Here is a 17,056-nt window from a genome sequence, read left to right on the forward strand (position 1 = left end):
TTAAAGTCAGAGTTCTGTGATTTTATATGCCTACTTTTATTAGCTTGTGGTTTAATGAATGATCAGCTGCTTTCCTTCTTAGAAAACAGTTTTGGGAGGCTGTAGAACAGTGATACTCAAAGTACAGCCCGGAGGCCGCATGCGGCCCTCCTGACATTTACATGCGGCCCCTGGGTCATCAGCAGCACTGTGCTGCTGTTTATTTTACTTGTCACTAGCACAAAAATTGTTAAATAAACAGGCAAGTACTTATTTGGAGGCTAATTGAAAAAGGAGTAACTATGGTGTCCTGGAACTCAACTTTAGAAAAATTTTCATTATTTAACACTTCTTGAAGCAAAAATATAAAAGTATGATCTGTTTGAAATTCAATAAGTGCATTTCATTAACCTGCAGAACCGCTTCACCTTTGCACACAAGATTATATCACTGCATTGAGAAGTATTTTTTAAAATTATATTTTTCAAACAAATTTAGAATCTTTCATCCCCCTCCACCCCCCACACCCTGGCAACAATGAGAACTGTGAACTAAGAGGCGAGTCAGTTGTTATGTGAACTTTTTGTGAGGGCTCGGTTGCTATTATACATGAACAACATAGTTTATTAAATCAGACACAGAAGGTTTTATACAGCATACACCCTGAAGACATATTTCAAGGTTCTTATATGTGATGACAAAGAAAAAGGAGGTAAAGTGAAATAAAACATTTGCCTAGGATCACACAATTTGGTTAAGTGGAGAAGCTGGGATTTATATCCAAGTTTCTGGTTTCACATTGCGCAATTCAGACACTATGGCCCTTATTTACACTTTTTCAGCGCCGCATTTGTGTCATTATGTGACGTAAAAGCGGCGCAAACTTACAAAATATAATTGTATTTTGTAATTTTGCACTGCTTTTGTGTCAAAAAGCAGCGCAAATGGGGCGCTAAAAATGTATAAATATGGGCCTATATGTATACGCTTCTCTTCTCCTACAACCACTTTACCACTACCGCTCTCCACTCCCAGCCCTCTGACTGCCACCCTGCTGGCATCAATGCGGCCCTCGGTCACAGCACAGACCAAACAGTGCGGCCCCTGGGAAAATGTTTGCGAGTACCCATGCTGTAGAGTCTGGTTGGACTGCCTGTAGAGAGAACATTTCCACAGTATTTCATAAGTTAGAAGGTAGTGAGCACCAATAATTTTGGAAAGCTCCTAGTGGGAGTTCTAACTCTTGCCAAGCCCAGCTGTGATTATCCACTGCAGTAAATGCTTCTCTCTGCTGCTGCCCTTGTACGCAATATAAAATTGTGTGTGGTGAATGCTGGGAGCGTCCGCAATTCTGTGTGGTTGCCTTCTACCTTGTCGGAGTCAGCTCTAGGCATGTGGGCCCCCTGTCCCAGGGATAATTGGGCTTACTGAGTGACCAGTATTCCCCTATTCATTTCAAGAGTGCCCACTACAAGAATTAATGTCACTTTTGTATCATCTCTCTGATTTTGTGGGTCAAGCCTGATTTGCATATAGGTGGGTCAAAACTGGGGTGGTAGGATGAGCAAAAAAACAATCGATTAAACCCAGATCTATGACTGGGGGTGAGTGGTTGCAAAGTTCCCATCATCCTTTTGTGTTGCTAAAGTTGCCCTAAGTGGGAAGGGTATGCCCAGACAAGGGCCCCCTGCTCACTGTGCTACAGGATTCAAGCAAGCTTGGCTGATGAAGGGTGATACCGTTAAACCAGTCAAAGGATGCTTGTTTCCAGTCCAGGAAGGACCTGGCCTGGCTATTTGGATTGGACTGTTCCCACAAGGAACAGGGTCAAAACTGATTTGCATATGGCTGGATCCAAACTGGGGTGGCATGGTTAGGAAAAGAATGATTGATTTGTTATGGGGGTGAGTGGTTTAAAAGCTTCTGCACTCTCTCTTTCATTCTTTTGTGTTGCTCACAATAGTCACGCCTGCCTTTAGCTACCCACATGATCTTGAGTTGTCTCCCCTCCTGTTTGTTGCACCTGCATGCCTCAAGGTGTGGTGTAATGCGATTCTCAGCTAGGTTTGTGAGATAAGTTCGATTGTTGTTACAAACATTTGTCCTTGCCATCCCATTCATAACTCAGCATGACCAGTGCATTTGTAAAGAGGCCTTAACTATTTGCAGTTGTGACTGTGAAATATTTCACAGAACATTAATGGGATCCAGATTTTGTGAATGAAACCAGCTCTCAGAGATCGGAAGAGAACTGTTTTCTAAAGCTGCGTGTTCTTTGTTATTCCACGAAGTAACCACCAGGTAGTAATGAAACATGTTTAGTTTGACAGATCAAACGAGTTTTTGTGTTAATACAGTGCAATGAAAAACTGCAATATGCGGGAAATTAAGAGCGAATCACTAAAGATGCTATGCTGGGTAAGAATAAAAGACAGATGGGATCAGGCGCCTCTGTGTTCCACGTACAGTATGCAAATGAGGAACACAGTATAGGTCGTTCAAGCGAATCTAAAATAGATCACCTGGGACAATGCGCCGGTTCACTAAGCCAACGAGAAAAGACACGACCTATTACTCGGGGAGCTTAATGGAAGCTTTGTAATAAGTTTTTAGCATCTTTGATACATTTCCTCTCCATGCCCTCACAGAAACCAACAGAACACATTGTGACAAAGAGAAATGTTGCCAAGCAGGTACAGTACGTGAAAGCCACAACACTGACTGCCTTGCCAAGGCACTGATCCCACAGCTGTAAGTTTGCAGACTCCACTCATTCAGGACACCTGAATGTGGCCCCATAAAATGGCTGCCTGGTTGATACAAAGTCCTCAATTAAAATGTTTTTTAGGTTGTGCACGCAAGCCCTTTGACCTGTTGTAAGTATCTCACGCCCATCGCTTTCATTCGTTCCTGGGCTTGCCTTTCAAAAATCACTTGATGTAATTGGTAAATGTTTTACGTTTGTCCCACCTGTTTTGTCATGCCTTGCAGACTGCCAATGTTACATGGATTATTGCCCAATTGCAAATAAACTTCAGTGTGACCAAACTATTTTTTCTTTTGTCTCTCCCCTTCATGCTGCATGACAGCCATGGCACCCACAGTGCCAATAAGCAGAACATCTGATCTCAATCAGCGGTATTGGAACGCTGGTCACATTGTTTACAGTTACCTAATCAGCGTCATTTCTTGTGGCTCTCCCCATAAAAAACTTGAAAGTGATAAATGGTTTACGCTAAACAGAAATCCTCAAAGCAAAAGTGGCTCTCCTGGCACAGCGGGAGAGCCTTTAATACAATAGTCACTTCACTCGGGGAAACTCGCCCCATAATGCTTTGCAGGGCATTACTTTTACAAAACATTTTTGCTCATAACTCATCCTGTGGTGGTAATAGGACAATGGGACCATGCACAAAACATTCACTACAGCATGCTCTTTCTGTCTACGTCATCTCAGGGGCCCCACACTATGTTAGTGGGGACTCCAAAATAATAATCCTTACCACCAATCATTATCTTTCTAAGCTTTCTTAAGGCTGAAACTTTTATTTTACAACTGGAGGAAGTTATTTTTTGTGGGCCTTGTTTGTAATGTCATTGTAATTGGCTTGCTAGCTAGCCTTGAAACTGTGTAAAGCACTTCATCTTCTAGGGGCTACATATATGGGTACACAGCATTACATTATCCCATTCTTTTTCATGTGGTTATGTTCTCAATAGCTTGACTGTATGGTTAAATGACCATGTTTTTTCCAAATGCTATTTTTGTTGTGGGGTCCTCTATGGGTTGTTCTGAGAAATGCAGTCAACATACTATAATATTCACGGCATGAAAACTCACACCATAATGCTTTGCAAGGCATTACTTTTACAAACATTTTTGCTCATAACTCAGCCTGTGGTAGTCCTAAGACAATGGGACCACCTTCAGAACACTCTTCCTGTCTCCATCATCTCTGGGTCCCCACACTAGATTAGTGGGGACCCCAAAAATAATAATCCCTCTCACCATTCAGTGTGTTTTAAGCTTTGTCATGGCTAGAACTTTTAGTTTTACAGCTGGGAGAAATCAGTGTAGTAGGCCTGTTAGTTCTAAAAACGTTCTCCAGGGGCTACACTGCATTGCTTTCTTGTGTTTTTTTTCATGTGGTTAGTCCCTCTAGGGAATAACAATATTGTCTCATGACCATGTTTTTTACACAAGATATTTTTGTTATGGTGCCTTCTAGGAGTTGTTTTGAGCATTACAGTCTAATGCCAAAAGTTTATTTCTGACAAAGGTTTATATGCTAATTGTATATGTGTTTTAATAATCTCTCCTTATTACAGTTGTGACCATAATTCAGGCCAACTTAACATCTTTATTACACTATGACTGTTTGAACACTCTTGAAATGTTTGAGTGACCTTTCTAGTTTATTTCTTTTCTGTGGCTGTCGTTTCTTTTTTTTGGGGAGTTGTGTTAGCCAGCCAGCAAATCTTATGGTGGGGTAGTAAAAGTGGTATTCTTTTGAAATTAGCATGGCAGGTTTAAATTAGGATGCTAAACTGCAACATTTCCATTTTCTGCTGCAGATAGAGGAAGAAGGTAAATGGAAGTGCTTAAGTTTTATGCAGGGCCATTGGAATTATGAGGCAGGGTTGACCAATTTGGTCAGGTGGGTGTGTCTGGTGAAGTGGTGGCTGATGTGGTGTTTGTGGGTGAATGTTGAGTGCCTGTGTACTGGTGTGTCTTGTGGTGTTTGTGTCGATGTGTGCTGCTTGTGTGTGTGTTGAGGTGGGCGCATGTCGATGTGTCTTTGTGCTTGGGACAGGTCGGGGAATAGGAGTTCTGGATTGGGAAGAGGGAGGAGGGAGAGGAATGTGGGGGTGACTGGCTGCCATCAGTGAGGAGGCCAGAGCCTGAAAAGATCTCTGTAGGCCAGACGAGGCACTATGAATGCCTTCCAGGAAAGCATTGGCTGCTGAAGTTGGCTAGCCAACCCCTGGATGGCATTCACAATGGCAGTCCGCCAGACAGAGCTACTCCTCAGGGGGTCAATAGCCTCCTCATTCAGGGAAGCAGAGGTAACAGGGGCTGGGGGGGAGGTGCCTGCGGCAAATGAGACTCCCACCTTCTTGGGTGAGTGGGCATGGCCAACTGGGTGGGGAGCAATAGGGAGGGTGGCAATAGAACTGGGGGGGGTGGAGAAAGGTGGCACAGGTGCAGGTCCTGATGGATCCGCCACCACTAGGGAGTGGCCCCTGGAGGTAGAATGCAATGATGACAATGTTCATCCTGTCTCCGCCGTGGCACACCCCTCACTCGCAGGGTCACTGGGTCCCTCCATGTCAGTGGTGTTATGACTGGAGGTACCGTGGCCAGATGCTTCACCACTTGGTTGTGCCTTCTCTCCTATGGTTGCCTGAGATGCTGCTGCAAAGACAAAGAGGAAAAGCGTCACCACATTTTTCTGATCACACTAGAACAACAGCTGTGATTAGCAAACATTACCATAACGTCAAGTAGGCCCCAGCAACAAACTACATCAAAATGCCTCCTACGTGTACCATACCATATGCATGCATGCCATCTGAATGGTCAACAGTTGCCCATAGCGAAATCAGAACCTCAGACAACTACAATTGCATAGCTGAAGTCTTGCAATCACAGTAACCATTGAACAAGTAGGAGACCACAACACCTTCAAGGCGTTGCCTCATGAAGCATGCCTCAGTAAATTGTTGTCATACAATAGTGGGTCAATGCAAGTTCATTCCCATATATCCCACACACAGTCATGCAACCATCTATTTGTCACATACAAAATAACACAACAATAGCAAATGATGATTCAAAATCCTGAAATGTTGCTGACAGAAGTACAGTAGCCTGAAGAAGGTGACATGGAAATACTCATGTCACACTAGAAGCATATCAACAATGCGCACTTCACCAATTGTAATTTGTCCTAATGGAGGTATGGAGTTAGTACTTATGTTGCTCAGATATACCTCACGTTTGGCATGGAAATGTACACTGTTGGCAAAAAGTGCAAATTGTCAAGGAGATGTGTCTGTAAAATACATAACTAAGTGCCAGATGTACGACCCAGAGTTTTGCGGCTTGCAATTTGCGACTCGCAAATTGCGAACCACAAAACCATATGTACAACAGTCTACTTCACACTGTTTGTGATTCCCAATGGGGTCGCAAATGACCTACCTTATTAATATTCATGAGGTGGGTCGCAATTTGAAACCCCATTGGAATGGCTGCACTCACAGGGATGGTGGCCTGCTGGAGACAGCAGCCCACCATGTCTGTGACTGCTTTTAAATAAAGCAGTTTTTTGTTGTTGTTTGAAATGGAGCCCGTTTTCCTTAAAGGAAAACGGGCTCCATTTCAAAAACAAAAATGAAACATGTTCTTTTCATTTTTTCTGAGCAGGCAGTGCTCCGTGGGACCACTGCCTGCTCTGAAAAGGTATTTTCACATGCATTCACAAAGAGTGGGGACCCCTTCCCGTTTGTGAATGGGTTAACACCAATTTGAAATTGAATTTTTTTAATTGGTGCTAACTGTGATTGTTTTGTGACCGCATTCACGGTCACAAAACAATCCTACATCGCACTGCGACTCGCAATTAGGAAGGGAACGCCCCTTCCTAATTGGGACTCGCAAACCATTTTTGCAATTCGGTAAACAGATTACTGAATCACAAAAAAGGGTGAGTACATCGCAAAATGTTTTCTTCTCCTTGCAAACGGCCCGATTCACCGAATCGGGCCATTTGCGACAAGAAAAAAGCTTTGTACATGTGGCCCTTCATGAACAAGGGAAGTCACCACTACTGTCTGGCACCCCTGACAATGAAATACTAATTGCATCAATAGAAGCCATCAGTCCTTTGTAAGTTGGAGAGGCCCAGAGATTTGCAAGTACTTGTAGAAGGCCCTCAACATATTGCACAGTGGGAAGCTACATCACTGTCTCCATTCTGGCCCTGAAAACCAAGATGACCGTTGATCAAAGGTTGTACCCAACTACTTGTGATTCCAACATAATTGCAAGTCACTTCATGATGCATGCAATCAATCAGATAGCAAACCTTACCCATTTTACACGTGAAGTGCACATTTCCATATGATGCCACATTAGTGGCATGGAAATGCACATTGTGTGTAAAACCCCAAGTCCTACCTGTCATTCCCCTCATTGTTACTGCAGTTGTGCATGTCAAATTACATGCAATGACGTGTGAAGGTATGTGGGAGCCAACAATCAATGGTGGCACACTCCTGTCTGTGACCTATTCCAGACACAGGTTGGCATGCACATGTATGTAAGAGACTACAGAAATCATCCCATGAACACAGGTAGACCATGCATGAAACAGCAGTGTGCATATTTTGTCAAAAGAAAAAGGAGCACATGCTAACATGTAGACACAAGGAATATTGGCACAAGTCATGGAACATAAATCATGTCAATGGCCAAAAACCACTTTTCAAGGGAAAGTTTTGATCTGTAGCAGCACCCAAAGAACAATGAAAGCGCTGTTACATGTTTGATGGCCACCTTCACATGACAGGCAGTAGTGAGGAAGAGCACTCGTCACACACTGAATACAAGTGGCCTCTGATAAGCAGATGCCCAATTACTCACTTGAGCTGACACATAGCTGAGGCTGGGGAACCTTCACTCATTTTTCTTTGGGCTGTAACGCTGAGGAGTAGTGGTCTGTTGCGCATAATTTAGACTCACTAAAACAACAAACATTACTTGATTGAGCAATGTATACAGCCATGTGTTGTGCCTTGAGAGCGCATTTTTTGGGATTGTATGCAGTTGTGTCGTAGATCCATGGGGTAACACGCAAGGCACATCAGTATGCACCACATTCTACACAAACAGTTACTCATCTACTGTTTCACACATGGCCCAACCCCAATCATCAGGGGGAGATGTCAGAACCTAACACAACAACTTGTTATGTGACAGACAGGACTATGCTCTGTACTCACCCCCTTGTAACTGCTGTGCTCCCCTCAAATGCCCATCAAGGTCCCTGTACACTACTGCCAGAAGGAGGGCCTTTATGGGGATCATGGTCCGACGTGTCACCCCGCCCAAGTTGGGAGGATAGCCCAAGCTGGACCTCCACAATCTTCCAGGCCCAGCGTCTCAGGTCCTCCCACCTCTTGCCACAGTGGGCGCTCCGCCGGCTGTGGACCCCACGGTCCACACCTTCCAGGCGACTGCTCTCCAAATCTTATTCTTCTGATGGGTATCTAACTTTACAGATGCAAGAGACAAGTCAAGCAATTACCAAACACTATTATTTTCCCAAATGACAGGTAACACTCATGTCAGATGTTAGACTTTTCATCCTTGGCATAGTCTCCCTTAACGTTTTGCCTCTGTTCCCCAGGTTTTTGATGTGTGCTGGACTCTGATTTTGCTGTTTTTGTTACTCTGGGCACTTAACCACTGCTAACCAGTGCTAAAGTGCAAGTGCTCCTTTACAAAATGTGTATGTAATTGGCTAATCCATGATTGGCATATTTGATTCATTAGTAAGTCCCTAGTACAGTGCACTAGAGGTGCCCAGGGCCTGTAAATCAAATGCTACTAGTGGGCCTGCAGCACTGGTTGTGCTACCCACATAAGTAGCTCTGTAATCATGTCTCAGACCTGCCACTTCAGTGTGTGCAGTTTTAACTGTAAATTCGACTTGGCAAGTGTACCCACTTGCCAGGCCTAAAACCTTCACTTTTCTTACATGTCGGACACCCCTAAGGTAGGCCCTAGGTAGTCCCAAGGGCAGGGTGCAGCATAGGGTTAAGGTAGGACAAATAGTAATGTGTTATATATGTCCTGACAGTGAAATATTGCTACATTTATTTTTCACTGTTGCAAGGCCTGTCCCTCTCATAGGTTACCATGGGAGCTACCTTTAAATGTGATTAAAATGTAGATTCCCTTTGGGAGTGGATGGACATGTGGAGTTTGGGGTCTCTGAGCTCACAATTTAAAAATACATCTTTTAGTAAAGTTGATTTTGAGATTGTGTGTTTGAAAATGCCACTTTTAGAAAGTGGGCATTTTCTTGCTTATACCATTTCTGTGACTCTGCCTGTTTGTGGATTCCCTGTCTGTGTCAGTTTGATAGTTGGGCTGGTTGCACCTCACACTAGACAGTGACACAAAGGGAGCTGGGGTGTAGCCTGCATATCCTAATGAGCCATCTGTGCTAGGAGGGAGGGGGTGAGTGGTCACTCACACCTGAAAGGGCTAAGCCTGCCCTCACACAATGCAGTCTCTAAGCCCCTGGTGAGTGTCTGGGGCCTGGCCTGGGCAAGGCAGGATTTCACATTCAAAAGAGACTTTACTTTGAAGTAGGCCTACTTCAAAGAGAAATTGGGTATAAGAAGGGCACCCAAAGCCACAGACTTTAGAAACCCTTCTAGAAACAAGAGGAACCTCTGCCTGGAGAAGAGCTGAAGAGCTGAGGAAGAAGAGCTGCCCTGTCTGTGACTGTGCTTTGTGGAGCTATCCTGCAGTTGCTGTTTTTGCCAGAGTAAGAGGGAAAAGACTGGACTTTGTGTGCTGTCCATCTTGAGAAGAAATCTCCGAGGGCTTGATTTAGTGCTTGCCTCCTGTTGTTTGAAGTCTCAGGGACAGCAAAGACTTCTCTCTGCCAGCACCTGGATTCTCTCGAGAGACTCCTACTCTGCTCTGTGGTGCCCATCCAGTTCCTGGGACCCTAAAAGAAGAAGCTGGCGGCCTGAAGACAACGAAATCCACACACAGAGCGGCGTGCAGGGAAAAGATCGACGCAACTCCGATCTGCGGCTGAAGAAAGGACGCACCGCCGGCTCCTCAGCTAAGAAACAACACTCACAGGGAACACAACTGAAGAATTGACGCACAGAGCAGGATAAATGACATGCAACATCTCCGATTGAGGCTGGGAGATCACAACCCACGCTGCGGGGTTTTCGGATCATCGTGCGGCTGGATTTCCGACTCAAGTATTGTTGTGCGTGAAAAAACAACGCAAGGCCTGCCCGGACCGGAGGGTACTGACCAGATCGATGCATCGCTCTCCTGTGGAGAGAAGAAATGACGCGCCTGACCCGGCAAAAGGAGAAACGACGCACGGTTCCGCTCGTGAGTGGAATCAACGCCTTGCAAGCCCTTTTAGGCGCGCACTCTCCCGTGCAGGGTTATTTTTCATGCGCCCAAGGTACTTTTTCACGCTGACAGCATTAGTGTGTGTTTAAAACTACTTAAAGACTATTTTTGATTTTTCATTGATAACTTGGCTTGTGTACTGTGGATTTTTGTTGTTTTGGTCTTGTTTTGTTTAGATAAATATTTCCTATTTTTAGGAAAGTGTCTTCACTGTACATGTGTGGACATGTGGACTACCAAATGCAGGCTCATGCCACTTCAGGGTGGGTTTCTGTGATATGTTCCTGTACCATAGAGGACTCCTTTGGACATAAGTTTCTAGTTTACAGAGATGACATCCAACATACAAAGATATGCATTGTACAATTTCTGCTATGTAACCAAGCTACTGAGTCGCATGCCATGGACTCCCAGGAATCTACACACTGTCTGCACTGTGGGTCTGTCATTTGTGCAATAACCCTGTACAGGACAATATGACTTCTGTGAAGGTGACAACAGAGCTGCAGGAGTAAGGCACCTGTAATGAGTCAAAGACACACAATGATCATGATGCAAAATGCACATATGGACTACTTCTGGGATTTAGCTCAGTACCCATTCCTAATCTAGTCAATGAACTGAGGCATTCAGGGCAAGCTTTGCAAATAGAGCCTCATATTGGCCACATGACAGGATCTGCAGGTCTACAGCGAGTGGTCACAGTGCCACAGTTGCAGGCTTTGCATACAGAGTCTACGCGATACTCACATTTCCATCATATCAGCGCATGACAGTGCATCATGTGACCATCACAAGTGTGGCTTGTGGCTTGTGTGGCAACCTGAAGGGAACAGTGAGTCATGACTTGCCTTCCAGACAACAGTTTGGCAAGGCCAGATGTGGGGTGCAAGATCTTTGGCACAATAAACATTGCTTACAAGATCCTCAAATTACTCAGATGAGATGCATACACAGTTCATGTTCTCATGCACATGCATGTTGTTTAACATGTACAGCCATCATAAGCAGAGAAATTTCATTGGATGCAGCAAAGGTGTCTTGCTTAGTTATGTGCATCCAACACAAAGAGGATCTAGGACCCCTAATGCATTTCACACAACACAATGTGAACGAACACAACGTATAGTACTGGTCATGAATACATGCATCATGTACATCCCATTGAGGCCACGCATAAGTCCTCATTATAACATTGGCGGTAAAAAACACCTACCGCCACCGTGACAGGGGCCAACATACCACCAGTCTGTGCCCTTGCCACAGGACGCCCTCTCCAACTTGTTCCTGGATCCTCATTGTCTGATGTGTTGCCCTGCAGCTCAGGATCTAGGACTAGGGCACACAATGTTGGACACTGTGCTAGGGACACAGGTTGGGGGACCAATGGTTGCCTGAGATGTTGAAGCAACAGGGCTGGGAGGGGACATTGTGGGCACAATAAGACTCACTGTTGCCGTCTGACCAGGTTTCCCAGATAGGCCAGAACCGTCCTCCATGACCAGACATCCATGAGTTTCATCTTCACTGAGGGCTTCTTCAAGGGGGGGTAGTGGCAGTCTTTTCCATGGCCTCAGTGTGCCCGGCAGCAGATCCACCTGTTGATGTAAAACTTAAATTATTACTGGTTGTATTGTGACATCTATCTCCAATGGTTTTGTGTTACAGTAAGCAGAGGCCTTGGACAAAGTTACGTTGGAGGTAATTCAATTGTCCTTAGTGACCGTGTACTGGGTGACTTGACATTACATGTGGGAAGCATGCCAGTCCAATTTGACTCAAGCAGCTGATGAGATGTGCAGATCAGTTGCACTTTGGAGGATGGCCTGAGGATGACATTTTACCATCAGTGCAGCCAACACAGTGGAAAGTCAAGATATGGCTTTGACCATTTGGTTGCCTAGTTGAGTGGGATGCTGGCAGACCCAAGCCTTTGTTGTAAATGTGACTGGAGTCATCATGTGCACAGTGATTTGTCAATGTGTATGCTGCTGCTACCTATCTGGTGATGCATCTTTAGGCCCTAGGAATACTTGTGCACACACTGGGTAAGGTGTCATTCCTTTCCTCAATAGTTTCATCTTGGCATAGCAAGTCAAGATGGAGCTAGCTAGACAGACACGTCTCTGATTTGAGCATGATCTGTGCTTGATCACTCCTAGGTGAGTACACTTCAATTGAGACTTCACAAACAGGGGGCTTTGGACAAGTGAACAATGGGCTGGTGGTTGGTGTTACTGAAACAGGGCCTGCTGGGAGTTGCAGTCAGGTCACTCTCTCTACTACTCACACTTGACAAATGTTATCCCCCTAGATGAGTAAACTTAATTTGTGAGTTGGCAAACAGGGGTTTTAAACAAGTGACCACTGGGCTAGTGGCTGGAGTTACTGAAACAGGGCTTGCTGGGAGTTGCAGTCAGGCCACTCTCTCTCTACTACAAACGCTTGACAAGTATTGGGGAAAGGGCTTTTACAACGCAGCTGGAGTCACAAAGGCCGTAAACTCGCAAGTGTTATCACGCTTGCACTGAACCATGCATGTGCCTGAACCAGGCAAATGCGTTAGTTAAGGAACCACGCATTTGTGTGCTTTATGAACACAGGAGGAAGAGACGAAAAAGGAGTGGAGTGGCTGGGTAGGTAGGAGGATTTTTAAGGACATGGTGGGGTCGGTATTAGGGTTCAGGATGGGGGTATGGGGTTGTGGTAGTTTTTAGACCATGGTGGGGTAGATTTTAGTGTACAGGGTGGGGTCTAGTGGGTCAGGGTAGTTTTTAGACAGGGCAGGATATGTTTAAGTGTTTAGAGCGGAGATCAAGGTAGTTTTAAGGAGAGGGTGGGGTAGGTATCATACCTTAGGGAGGGGTGGGGTCTGGGGTAGTTTTCTGGACAGGGCGGGGGAGTTTTTACGACAGGGTAGCTTTTAGGGTTTAGGGCAGGGGTCAGAGTAGTTTTTATGACAGGGCAGGGTAGGTTTTAGAGTTTAGGGTGGGGGCTGGGGTCGTTTTTTAGGACACGGTGAGGGAGTTTTTAGGACAGGGCAAGGTAGCTTTTAGGGCTTAGGGTGTGGTAGTTTTTAGGACAGCGCAGTGTAGGATTTAGGGTTTAGGGTGGGGGGTCAGGTAGTTTTTTTGGACAAGGTGGGGTAGGTTATAGGGTTCAGTGCAAGGTGGGGGATTGGGTAGTTTTTAGGACAGGTGGGGTAGTTTTTTAGGCAGGGTAAGCTTTAGGGTTTAGGGTAGGGAAGGGGGCTGTGTTAGTTTTTAGGACAGGGCGGGGTAGGTTGTAGACCAGGGCAGGGTAGCTTTTAGGGTTTAGGGCAGGGCATCGGAGTCAGTGTAGTTTTTAGGGTAGGGTTTGTTTTAGGTTTCAAGGCAGGGAGTCCGGGTAGTTTTGAGGACAGGGTGGGGTAGCTTTTAGGACAGGATAGGGTTTAGGGCAGGGCCAGGGGAATGGGGTAGTTTTTAGGACGGGTAGGTTTTAGGACAGGGCATGGTAGCTTTTGGGGTTTAAGGTGGGAGTGGAGGGTTTGGGTAGTTTTTAGGACAGAGCAAGGTAGGTTTTAGGGCTCAGGGCAGGAGTTCGGGGTAATTTTTAGGACAGGTGAGTAAACTTCTTTTGTGAGTTGCCAAACAGGGTTTTTTGGACAAGTGCACACTGGGCTGGTGTTTGGAGTAACAGACATGGGACCTGCCGGGAGTTGCATTCAGGTCACTCTCTCTACTCCCCATTATTTGATAACTGTTGTGTATTACATATCTGTATGCAGGGTGCATTTAGGTTTGAGCATACAATTTTATTTTGGGACATACCATGGATCCTGGAATGTGTTTTTGTTATTGTGAGATTTCCAGGCCCCGTTTGGACATATGGCATGTGATGGGCCTTGGTAACTGTGAAGTTGGATCTGATGATACGCATTGGCAGTGTTATATCTCAGATACTCTAGGCATTGAATGTTGGTGAGGTACATGAACAAGACAGTGGCAAAAGGTGAGCGGTGATCTGTGAGCATGCATGACATTGCACTTTTGTGACATAGTTTATGTTGTAACTTACCAGATTTCTCTCCAACAGGTATTTCTGTCAAGCCCTCAGGATGCAGGATGGCCAAGACCTCCTCTTAGGGAAAGATTTGTAATGGGGCACTAGGAAGACCACCACCAGTCATCTTGGCCTGCAACTGGTGCCTGGAAACCAGGGAACAGAACTCACCCTCAGATCATTCCACCTCTTCCTAATGACTCTTAACTCATCTTCAGAAAAACGGGGATTTTTTACTTGTGACATGGTGGAAAAAAATAGGGTGACAGGGACTTACTTAACAGGGGAAGTGCAATGGTGTGTGTGAATGTTTGTGCACGGTGTTCTATAGGATGGTGGAAAAAGGGGTGCCTAGTCTATGCACTCTACAAAAAACTGCTCAGGCTTCTTTGTCTTCAGTGGAAATGTAAAGTATTGTGGTCTGTGAAGGGGTGTGTTTTATAGTGTGCTTTGCAGGTGTGTCCAGATGGCCTATGTGTGTCCACTTGGCCGATGATGTTTTAATTCATCCAATTTGCACTTGTCTGTAACTTTGCTGGCCATGAACCGTTGTGGCTGACTGCCATTGGCAGACTGCCACGAAGAAGACATGTGTGATTGTAGTTTGCTCTGTGGTTTGCCGCGATGCTGACAGCACTGGAGGTCAGACTGCCTATCTTTAGGCCACTGCACCACTGGTGGTCAGCCTTTTTTGCTTGGCAATTAGCGGTCCTGTCTGTATAACTCGAAATACAGTGGTCTGGGGAACGCCGACATGGCAGTCTTTTGAGAGCAGCCAACATGGCGGTCTGCCAGTCTGACTGCCAAACTCATAATCAGGCCCTAAGTTTTGTTTCCTTTTCAGGCAAACGAATATTTAAAAATGTGCACAGGTCATTGAAGTTGTAAGGACAGCAGACTAGGTAGGATTAGAATAGGCCCCAGCACTGGGCAAAAAAAAGTGGCCAACTTTTTCAGACTTCGACCTTTTGTGAAGTATCTCTTTCCTAGTATCCACCAGTTAATTTTGAGACAAAAAAAATGACAAAGATTGCAAACCATTATACCACTGCAGCTCATCTTCATTGTCCTGATGCTTATCTTCAAGTCTATAATTATCGTCTTAGGTCCCTGAGTCCACTCCTTGCCCTTGAAGTCCCTTAGCAGCTGAAAACAACCAGCTCCCAGAATGCCTTGCCAGTCATCAGGAACAAACTCTCATGCTCTTTGTTATTGATCTTCACTTCCCCCTGACAAAAAACTCTTAGAGGATAAGTCAAAGCCTCCAGAGGACTTCTGTTCACAATCGGGGTCCAATAGAATGTCCCCACACTAAATCCCTGAGGCTTCAGCTAATGTCCATTTCCCACAGCCTCATGCTTGTTCTCGTGTTCCAAGAAAGGGCCCTTCTCAATTTATGTCCTCAGTGCTATAGTCCATCTTAATATCTTCAAAGCTCGTGCACATGCTAAGTTCTCTGAGGATCCAGCTTCCCTCAGGTCTTTGAGGTGCCTTTTTACCCTCAGTCCCCAAAGATCCTTCTCACAGGGCCTTAAGGCACCTGCTCACCCTCAGTTCAAAAGAGCTCCTGCTAATCCTCATTTCCTGAAGTCCCTTTATTGATCTTAGTTTCTGGAGACTCCGGTTCAACTACCTTCTCTTGAAGGTTCAGAATGACCCTCAGTTCCCCAAGGTTTTTGTTTTGATAAACCTCAGGTCAATAGAGGGCCCTGCTCATAGAATGGCAAAACTAAATATGTAAAGAGTGCCTGCAGTGTGGAACTAAAGAGCATTGGATGTGCATATGTGGGCGTGGAGAACCCCTAAATTTGTAAACCCCAAAATATTAACTCGACAGCACATTGACAGGTGGATGAATCAGAGATAGTGTTAAACATCAATTCCATGATGAATTATGCCCCTGACATAGGGCCCCTTACAGCACCTCACGAGGCAATTGACTAAGGCCAGGTCCAGTGTTTGAGTTTTAGAGCAGAAAGGGAACATTTAAGGGTTTATTAGGAAAATGTTAAAGATGTATTACTTAGATTATGATTGCAAATGCATAAAGACAATGCCGTAAAGGCTCACACTAAATTAAGCAATACAGAATTGTTGGACTTGGCCCTTTTTGCAGGCTCTCAATGTTTTTGACTTCCAACTCCTATTTTTCTGACCTCTTTTTTTTGGCTCTAGGTCTCTGGGCACTTTGTCACTGCTGATCAGTGCTAAAGTGCATGTGGTCGCCCTTCTAAACTTGGTATGATTGGCTTACACCTGATTGGCCTATTTCATTTACCTGTAAGTCCCTTGTGTAATGGTATCCCTTATACACAGCCCCTGTAAATTAAATGCTGCTAGTTGGCCTGCAGTGCAGCTTGCACCACCCACAGAAGTAGCCTTTCAAAACCTGTCTCAGGCCTGCCACTGCAGGACTTGCGTGTGTGTGTTACTGCCATGTGGACCTGGCATCTAAATTTACTTGCCAGGCCTGGAACTCCCCTTTTACTACACATAAGTCACCGCGAATGTAGGCCGTAGGTAGCCCTATGGGCAGGATGCTGTGTAGGTAAGAGGTAGGACTTGTGCCTTGTTGTATGGCTTTTCCTAGTACTGACAAACAGCCAATTTGGTTTCTCACTGCTGTGAGTGATGCCTCTCTCAGGATTGCATTGGAAATGCCCTTTCATAGGGCTAAATGTTTTTTTCTGATCTATGAGTGGTGGCATGGACATGTTTGGTATGGTTGGAATGTTAGTGAAAAATGCTGCTTACTAGTGGAGGTGTTTGTTTTATTACCAATGTGGAAATGCCAGTTTTAGAAAATCAGCATTTTTCTATGCTTATGAATCTTGTGCTTTAAAAGACTGACTC

The sequence above is a fragment of the Pleurodeles waltl genome, chromosome 5 (assembly GCF_031143425.1).
Source record: "Pleurodeles waltl isolate 20211129_DDA chromosome 5, aPleWal1.hap1.20221129, whole genome shotgun sequence".
Taxonomy (NCBI): domain Eukaryota; kingdom Metazoa; phylum Chordata; class Amphibia; order Caudata; family Salamandridae; genus Pleurodeles; species Pleurodeles waltl.